Source organism: Rhopalosiphum maidis, chromosome 2 (assembly GCF_003676215.2).
Source record: "Rhopalosiphum maidis isolate BTI-1 chromosome 2, ASM367621v3, whole genome shotgun sequence".
Taxonomy (NCBI): domain Eukaryota; kingdom Metazoa; phylum Arthropoda; class Insecta; order Hemiptera; family Aphididae; genus Rhopalosiphum; species Rhopalosiphum maidis.
In genome coordinates, this window is record NC_040878.1 from 59,763,745 (window position 1) to 59,774,198 (window position 10,454).

Genomic DNA, 10,454 nt, shown 5'->3' on the forward strand with positions numbered 1-10,454 from the left:
TAAAGATAATATATTAATATAATAAATTAACGGTTTTAAGTTGTTCTCTAATTGTGCAAATAAAATAATATACATGAATATGCCAAAATATACAAAATACGGCCAAACCTCTACACATGTAAATATATACGCAGAATATATACATAAGTACAGAATTTTATCCCTTGGAACCAATTTTTTTATTTCTTAGTAATTATTACTACTAGCAAAGTTGATATTAAAATGTTTATTACACATAGTTTGATTAGTTTCAGTATATGAAATTATTTCGTTAAAAATATTGCAGATGCTCACGAACTTTAATTAAACCGTACCCTTTTCAAGCACATTCATATTTATATAATATTCGTGTAACGGCAATAAAATCGAGTCAAAAAAGTATATAAATAACGCATATTTATGTACTATATAAGCAACTGAAATATTGAAATTTCATTCATGCTTTATAAAGAGTATGCAAAATAAATCTGTAAGAATTATGACATAAACCACGCAGTAATAGTTCTATACTACCGGTATTATTCCGCGTTAGGTTATGCACATAATGGCTATATACACTATGTCAAATATAATATAACGTTATAACTGGTGGAATGAGTATAATGATATTATATTGTGGCAAACTGGCGAACTGGCAAAGCTGCAGCAGACGCGACGTGTATTATTTTTGATCCTAAAATCCAATACACTCGGCACACGCAGTTCCCTCTATACATATGTCGGTCCAAGACCCCGATACGGCCACAAATATTACGTTCGCTTCACCGTGTCGTGTAGTGCACGTTATGATATTATTGTTATTATTATACAGGCGAGCACAATATACGCAAACTAACATAAGACTCGATGTACACGAATTCGCCACAAGGATTAGCGCCGATTGTGCTGGCCCGCATTCAGACACGCGGACCACAACAATTTACGCTTGAATGACGATACGCGCGGAAACGGAGGGAAATAATTATTACAATAATAACACTATAATAATATGGCATCGTAAAACCGTTTCGCGATCGTGCGTTTTTTCCGTCTATTGAGAATAATCTCTAGCGTTTTACTCCGTCGTTTTACCTCTTTTTTTTTTTTCACCGAACGGACCGGGCGCGCGGGTTCGGCAATAGAATAATATACATATCATTATCAAATCCTTCGAAAACCACAACCGAAAAATAAAAAATAAATCTTTGCCCGTTCTTACGCGTTTCGCCGCTGTGCACGCCGTCATATTTTATTTTCCATCGCCAGCATTGTTTATCAGTATACAATGATGTGACGACGAGGAGTGTGGCGCAACGGTGTCGCAGGTGGTAGCTTGTCGGTAGGTATACATCGTGCGCGAGCAGGCAGATGTTGAGATTGGCTTAGGGGCGATGTCGTCTTGTATCGAAAAAAAAAAAATTCTATGCACAACAAAAGATCTAGAAAAATCCCGGACGTTCTTTTTTTTTTTCAAACATCTTTTTCTTCCCATAAATCTGATGGGCTAAAGACGCGTGCCCCGAACGCCCGTTATATTCGCCGCACGACGGCTGGATTTAGTAAATACACTACACATAATATAATATATATAACATATTATATATTACGTAGATATAAAATATAGTGCATATACATTATATATATATATAGTATATACACTTAAATTAGACTTGAATGGTTGTATAATAAATACGTATATATAGGACCCCACTCGAGGCACGTTGAGCACCGTCCCGCGGCATATTGATCGATGACTCGGCGGTGACTTTTGGTCTACTTATATGGGTGGGTACCTACACTATATATTGTGTATAATATGCTCCTACACGCTGCAAAGAGGCCGGTTGACATTATATTGTTTCTGTCCACTGCAGCAAACTATTATATTATTATTATTGTTCGGTACCTATACACACACATATATATTATATACTTACATCTAGGGCGGCGTGGGTCACCCCCGTCACACAAGTCCTTGACTTACCGGTTATTTTTTTTTAAACTTCTAGTGCTTTTTCTGATGACAAAAATGAATTCAACAAGTATAATAAGTATAATAATATTGTATACTGTATACAATACTGTCGCGGCGTTATACTTTGTAACCGACTTGGGGTATTCGTACGATTCGTTCTGCATCACGGCGTGGCCATAGTATACATGTATAGATGATGTTATTATAGGTACACAGTGATTCAGCACAAGCATACTTGAATTTTATTTTATTTTTTTTTAATTTATAAGTATACCTACTTAAAACCCATATTTTAAAATTAGAACTACCCGTTTTTATTATAAACCGTTAGGCAAATGATTTTATTTAAAATTTTTAAATACACCAACTTAAAACCCATTTTTTAGAATTAGAATTACCTGATTTTATTATAAATTGTGAGACAGATAATTGTTTTTTAATACGGTAATTATGTTGATTAATACATTTACACATGGTAATTAATTTTATTAGTTATAAGTCATATTAAGGTACACAAAGATTGTAATATTTTGAAAATTGCTTGTTTTAAATTCAATTTAGAAGTATCGATATTTTCATAAAAATTAAAAATCATTTGCTTAATAATTTATTAAAAATAGGATAGTCCATATTAAAAAAATAAACCAATTTTTTTGTACAAGACACTTCTTTGAAGATATTTTGATCCTTAATAAGTGTATATAACAATTTTGAAAACCAAATTTGAATAAATACTATGTATTATTCAAAGATAAAAAAGGACTAAGTATGTTTGTTGAATTTTCCTGTATATGGTGCGATGTGGACCATGTTCTCTAAAGTTTTAGTGATTCATTATGACGTTCTATTCAATCATGAAAATTCGTTAAAATCTTTTCATATACAACCGTCTTATTGTCATCTGTACTAAGCTAAATCGATCAATCATTAATTATAGTATAAATATTTAACCACAGTGTCTTAGACTATCACGTATATCGATCGACGATGATTTAGTGTTTTATTACGATTGATGGTTTTGAAAAAACAAAAACGATACAAACGAATAATATTGTGTTATAACGAGTTTATTTCACATCATTCGAAATGAACGAGTTTCAATTGTAATAGGTTTATAATACACAGTAGCTTCTCAGTTAGAACTTCTGTGTAGTTCAATAAAAATGCTGAGTTATTACAAAATTAAATCTTTGATAAAACGAGATTATTTTTTCATACGTTTTAGGCACTATATAATAGTAAATATCACGTACATAATGTTGACTATTATATATATTGTACACCCAATGAATTTTTGTGTCTTATATCAATTCATCATTACAAAACATAATACGTGGAATGTAAAAATGACATAGCTAATGGAAAATTAATTAAGATTATTTATATGCCATTTGGTTTGTGTGTAATATTTAAATATGTTTGAGCACATTGTATACGGGTTGGTCGTAATAAATTATTTTTTAATAAACATAAACTTGCTTGTAGAACCTGAAAAAGTTAAAATTAAAATTATTACCTAAATAAAAATAAATTGATGTATTGGTTCTAAATTATTTATTTGATGTTTATTATAAATTATAATATACTATCCACGTGAATGGCTATCTTCGATTTAAATTTAAGTTTTTAGTAAATTTAACGTTATTTTTGTATCTGTATACTCGATATTTTTTCTAAAAATTACATAATACCTATGTATTGAGTATTATATAATTATTAAAATATATTTAGTTATACTTTGGTCTAAACAGTAAAATTATTAATATATTTCTATGTATACTATATGCATATATTCAATACAGCATGTATTTTTAAAAAAAATAATTCTAGTTTTTATAACCCAAAACGAATGTAAAATAATTTTACCGATGCATAAATTATTTTTCAGCTGAATACACGCAGTATTTCTTTAAATGCAGCTGAACACACAATGTTACATCTTAAGAATAAATCAGCTGATATAATACGCCTAATTAATAAACACTTAAATTATACTTTAATTTGTAATAATTTTTTTTAATAAACAGGCACACACTTACTTTTTATACACGAATGAATATTTAAAAAAGGTAGGTAAGTGGGTACCGTTCTACTGTACATTAGGTGTCGAGTGGATGACTATTATAAGTGTATTAAATTTTAATTCAATGACTGTCATTGTATACGAAAAATGATTTTGAGTGGAAACGGTCTATCAGCCTATAAAATCAAGTGATGTATTTTTTAATAGCTTTTAAAGTCATTTATTTTAATTTAAGTATTTAAGTAGGTTAATATAATTTTTGTTTGAAAATATTGCGTTTATTATATTATTAGTATTTAATTATTATAATAATTAATAATATATATTTATAATATATGATATCAACTTATGTAACTCAAAATGTAATAACATATTTCTGTAAATACTATAAAACAGTAAAAATAGATTCGTAGTAAGTACCTATAAACAGTATAAATAGATAATATTATAAAACAATTAAGAAATGTTATTGTGTATTGTAAAATTTATACTAATATAAATATACATAACAGCTTAAGTTCCCACAAATGTTTTTAAATTAAATCAAAACAATCAAAATATTGTTATTTATCGTTTATATATTGAAATTGGAACATAATGTCTATTAAAAATAATCATCTTTATGCATTTTTTAGATTTTATGATTCTAATATGAACTACTTATGAAGAATCTTGCATTGAATTTTCAAAACTCTATAAAAAAAAAAAGAAGTTTTTATACATTTTTCATTACAAAATAGTTAGCAATTTTAACGAATTTCGTAAAATCTCTTAACTTCAAATGCATATATAAAAAAAAAAATAATAACATTTTTACATAGATATAAGAATAACTTTTGTGAGATTTCAGATTTTCAAGAATTTTTATCCGGCGAATATTTTTTATTGACGTTTAAAACTCCATATGCATACACATTATCATATTGTGAAAATTATAATATAAACATTTGGTGAAAATTTAAAATATTTACGGTTATTCATTTTTGAGTTATAAATATACTTAAAAAACAAAAACAAAATCAATTTTATCAAAAACTGGATTGGTGTAAGAATTCCCGGTTATTATTAATTTTTTTAGTATTAGTTTTTTCCGACTATAAAAATAGTAAGTACTAGGAATTTTTAAGTTTGTTTATCTTTCTAAGGTACTAACCAGTTCCAATTTGATATATAAAACTAATCCCATTTTTCAAAATCAAACCATTTTATTGACAACTTATCAAGTACTCAGAATCTGAAATATTGTTTGTTAGGGGACTAGGTTATAATAATCTACATTTAAATATATTATAATTATATAAATAATAATATTATATATAATACATATAATTTATATATATATTGTAATATTCTATCATTATACCTAATGATAGCGTTCACAAAGTATAATAGTAATAGTTTACGAAATTTAATAAAAGTCCAACCCCAAGCGATTGGGGATCACCTTGTCAAACATTATACGTTAAATACTGTACATTTTGGGGAAATAATTTCAAGGGTAATCACCTTAATTATGTAGAATGGAGGATTTACCTTGACAACCGTAACGTTACAAAATTTGGTATTCGTATAGAATCGAAATTATCATTGACGGTAGTTTTAATAATGGGGAGAGAACTGGGAAGAGAGATCAAATTTGTCCTGCGTATAGTAGCGCGCACACCATATCGGTAGAATATGTATTCGATTTTCACGAACGAATTTAACATTTATTAATAAGCTACATCATGAATACAACATTATATACTTAAATGTGATTAACTATTTTTTTTCTTGAATAGTTGTTTCATTATTGTATATTTTTATTTTAGATAATCTAAAGTTATCGGAAAACGAAATTTTGGAAAAAAAAATTAAGTTTTTAAGTTTTCTCAATAATATACCTTGTTAATTTCATATTAGCAAAAGGAGAATATTTTTCTAAGAATTTCAATAAATAACGAATACTTAGTTATTATTATACCGTATAAGTATTTAAATTGTTGACGAGTAGAGTATAGTAAATCTTTACTAGATATATTTTAACTTTTTCACTCTTCTTTTATATTTTAAATTCTTACCTACTTTTAACTAATTTAATTATTATCAAAAACCATTAACATCTTTCGAGAAACTTATTATTTATCTTCAAACGAATCATCAAATACAGGAGTTTGTATAGTATGGTATTTGTAGTGTCGTTGTATAGCAACGTGATCTTTAAATAATTACTTATCAAATTGTTAATCAATGCTTCGTTATTGGTCGTCGGCGTTTGAGAATTAAAATCAAGAGTGGCGGCCCGCGGATAAATATGCCCCGGAGACTAAAAATTCAACTTACATATATATATATATATATATATATATATATATATATATATATATATTATAACTAATAAAATAATAATAGTGTAAAACTTTAAGGCAGCGTAATGCGTACAGTGACGTGACGAGTGATGATGATCGGCGTAGCAGCCGGCGGCGTACCATTGAACCCAATTTAAATAGCATTCACAAACGGTGGCTAATACACCCTGGTCCTGTCAGCAGTACCCTGCACTAATATACATATTGTTATTACTAAAACGGTTGGCCAGTAATTTCACTCAACTAACAACTAAACGTAGGCAGGGCTGGTCAGTGTTGTTCCTATGGGCGGTGGTCGTTTGGGCGAAGGTAATAATTTTAACCAAAAAAATAGTAGTCCGTTTGGGCGACTATCATTTGTACCGTTTGGGCGAATGTAAACTGCGCCCAAGGTACAGGTAAACACAAAATCACACATGTAAACTGCACCCGACTTTTATCAAGTATAAAAAGGTGACATGTAAACTGCGCCGTGGTAAAATTTTAAAAATAAAGAGCTATATTTTTGCAAAAGTAAAAAAAATTACAATTTCTAAGTTATACTTGGTTCAATAAGCCATATAATATTAACAGTTTGGGCGCAGTTTACGTATGCCCAACTTATTTCTACCTATGTGAGGTAAAAACCTGGTGACAGATACGAATGATATTATTGCTAATCATTATTAATCACTATTATCGAAAATTAAAATAATTAATTGTTGAATGTACATTGTACATTATGAGCATTTTCATACAAAGCCAATAGATTACTTTAAAATGTACTAATTACATTATAATTAATTTTATTTATAATTTTTTGACTGTCTACGCCCGTTTCTATTACCACTTATCTTGTACCTATAATGTTGATAAATTTTTTTTTGAACATCTTGTAAATTTTAAGTCTAAAAAGAGAAGAACATTAAAATAAAATATATAAATTTAAGAATAGTTCAATGTTTGTGTTATTCCAATGACCACTGATCAGTGAGTAAACATGTTTGGTAAATTGTTTTGAATGTATGATGGCTAATTAATATTTTATTAAAATTAATTGAAATTAAAATATAAATAATAAATGTTTGAAATTTGAATGCTTGCCCAGATTGGATTTTTAATGAATCAATTAAAATGTAATTAAATTTATTCATCCGTGAAAAATGGTTCCATTATACATAATGGTTATTATTCAACTATACAATAATTATATAAAAAATACCAAATAACATTGCATGATTATGCAATATATCATTTTTATATAATATATTAATGTAAAAAAAAAGTGCGTTTCTAAGACGTTATAATTAGATGTTATAAATGTAACCTATTCCTATAAATGAATGTATGCTGTAAAATTGTTTTAGATTTAATTATTATTATTCGAAAACGTTTAAAATAATTTCGTTTTTTTTTTTTTTTTGTTATTATTATTCTTAGTACAGCTTTAACAACTTAGGTTATGTTATATTAACTTATAAAAATGCATACTAATTACACTACATATAAATAAATATATTGGTTTTTCTGGATTTTGTTATACATATTATTAACGTATTTGAAACATAACATGATTTTATTACTGTTTTCAGTTGGGGTCAGAGCTTCAAAAAGGTTTTCTGAAATTCCTAGGTTTCTTTTGGTTTACATGTGGTTTTGACAGTGAACAAGGAGGTGCTATACTGTACAAATGGTTCACCGTAGATTAGACACAGTGTTGACTCTTCTCTTCGCATAAAATGGTTATAGGACATCTTTGAGTGACCATAATCTGTTAATAATTATTTCATCTTTTCGTTTTTTTTTTTTATTTATTCAATGACTTAAACGGAAAATATAGACCAATTTTGGTTGTCGGATAATATCTTACATAAATTATTTTTTGTACTTATACAAATTGATATAGTATTCATATACTTCGTTACTATACACTTCATCTCGTACATTCACATAACGATAAAATACAATATACGACGACGGAGTGTCGGTGAAAAATAAATAATCGCGAACAATGCGTAACGATAATGACATAATATTATATTATAAAATAATATACACGGCAGGATTTTCGCACGTTTGACAACGCGTAGTATTTTCGACTGCTACACAGATGACTGCACCGCACCTCTCGGGACACCGACGACGCCGAGGGGCTTTGCGGGCCGAAATTTCGTCTATACACCGTCTACTTTTGCACGCACATTTCTACTACCTGCCTATACCTATCTACCTCCCTACCTACCCGTCTAATAGACACGCGCGCACGAAATAGTCACTCTTCGTCACGCCCGGCGGTCACCGCGAAAAACGCCTTTTCGCTGTCGAATATTATGCGCGAGTCATCATCAATAATCTTCTTCCGGCGCCCCTAAAGATTCGACGTTTACGTCACACGCACCCCGACATCGGTGGCGTAGGTACCCGTCGCGAATGAGACATCGATGACGGGCGGTCGTCTCATCGTATACGATAATAGAAATAAAAAATAATAATAATACCCGCGTGTAACAACTACAGATATATTACGCCGATGTGCACCGTGTAACGACGACACGGACACACATTATATAATAGGAAGTCGTCGGTGCCGCGAGACGATTTATCATCGATCGCACCGTATAATGTGCTATATTATATATTTTATTATCTTTTCCTCTCGGCGCGATCCCGCGAGACACGGCCGACGACGGCTCGCGAGATCATCATTATAGGGGAGATTATTATCGACCGCCGTTATTACAATATTATATTATCTTCATCGCCGTCATCGTCGTCGTTGCAATAATAAAAATATATGATATACCTGCAACAGCAGCAGTCGTACCATTACTGTCGCGCGCGTACACGATATTTTATTATATTATTCGGAAATTGGCGAGATATCTGTCGTGGTGCGCACCGGTGCGGTTCGAAACTATCGCCGTTTTTAAATTGCCCTTCTCGGCGTCCTCGCACACATGTCCTGTACGCGGTGTGTCCACGGTCTACCGATTCGATCGTAATGTTGTAGATATATACAATAACACAAGCTACCCGGTACGCATTAGTCCCGTTTTCCATATAATATTATTCTTCCCGGTCGGCTGCCGCGCGTTGTCGTCGAAATTAATAATAACCCCTTTTTGCATAAAATACTGCACACGCGCACTTTATATAAATAATATTATTCTAAAAAACACGCACGTTACGCAGTATATAATTAAATGTATATTTGTATATTTTTTAATGTACCTAAATACGCATAATATTATAATGACCTACCTAGGTAATATTGTGTTATATTATTATTATTATGATTATCATTATTATGTAGAGTCGACGTGCGGTGGCTGCTGCGGCAGCCGCAATAACGTACTCGCCACCCATATTGTGCCGACTAATTATTATTATATACGACGGCCGGCACTCGTGGGAGAGGGTTGAAACGGGCGGCGGCCGCGACAAAGCCTGTTTACACCCCACGCGCGTCGTAGGTACACGTATACGACTATATTATGCATATTATAGGTAGGTACCTCCGCCGAAAAGTGTACATTAATTGTGTGTGTCGGTGAGATCGGGTTTGATTTTCGCGGGGAAAACGGCCGTTGCGGATAAAAGTCGAAAGTCACGATTTTAAATGGGCTCGACCACGTTCGGACGTGTTCGTCGTCGTCGTCATCGCCGCCGCCGCCGCCGCCGCCGTTGCCCTGTCGCTGTGTCGTAGTCCGTCATCGGCTGCAGCAGGTCGAGTGAAAAGAAAAGGGTTAGGGCCCGGGATGATATGGTGCGGGAAAAATCGTGGGGGCCGTCACCGCCACCGTTCGAGCAAGCGAACCGTCCGTCGTGTTTGTATTATATATTATAATATTAAATAATATGGGCTCGCGCGCGCACTCACCCCGTTTAGGGGAGGATCGGTGCATGTCACAGAAACCGAATGACCCCCGTGCAGTGTGTGTGTGTGAGAGTCGGCCGTGTTTATTATAATGACGGCTAAAATGTCGTTTCGAATATTTATTTTACTTTTTTCTTTTGATTGACTCTGTCGCGGCGGTGGCGGCGGTGGCTCTAAACGGCTCGTTTGCATATTATATGACCTCACGCTGACCGGAACAAATTGAATTATGCCGAGTCACTGCCCACCGAATGACAGATTTTTTTTCGCTCT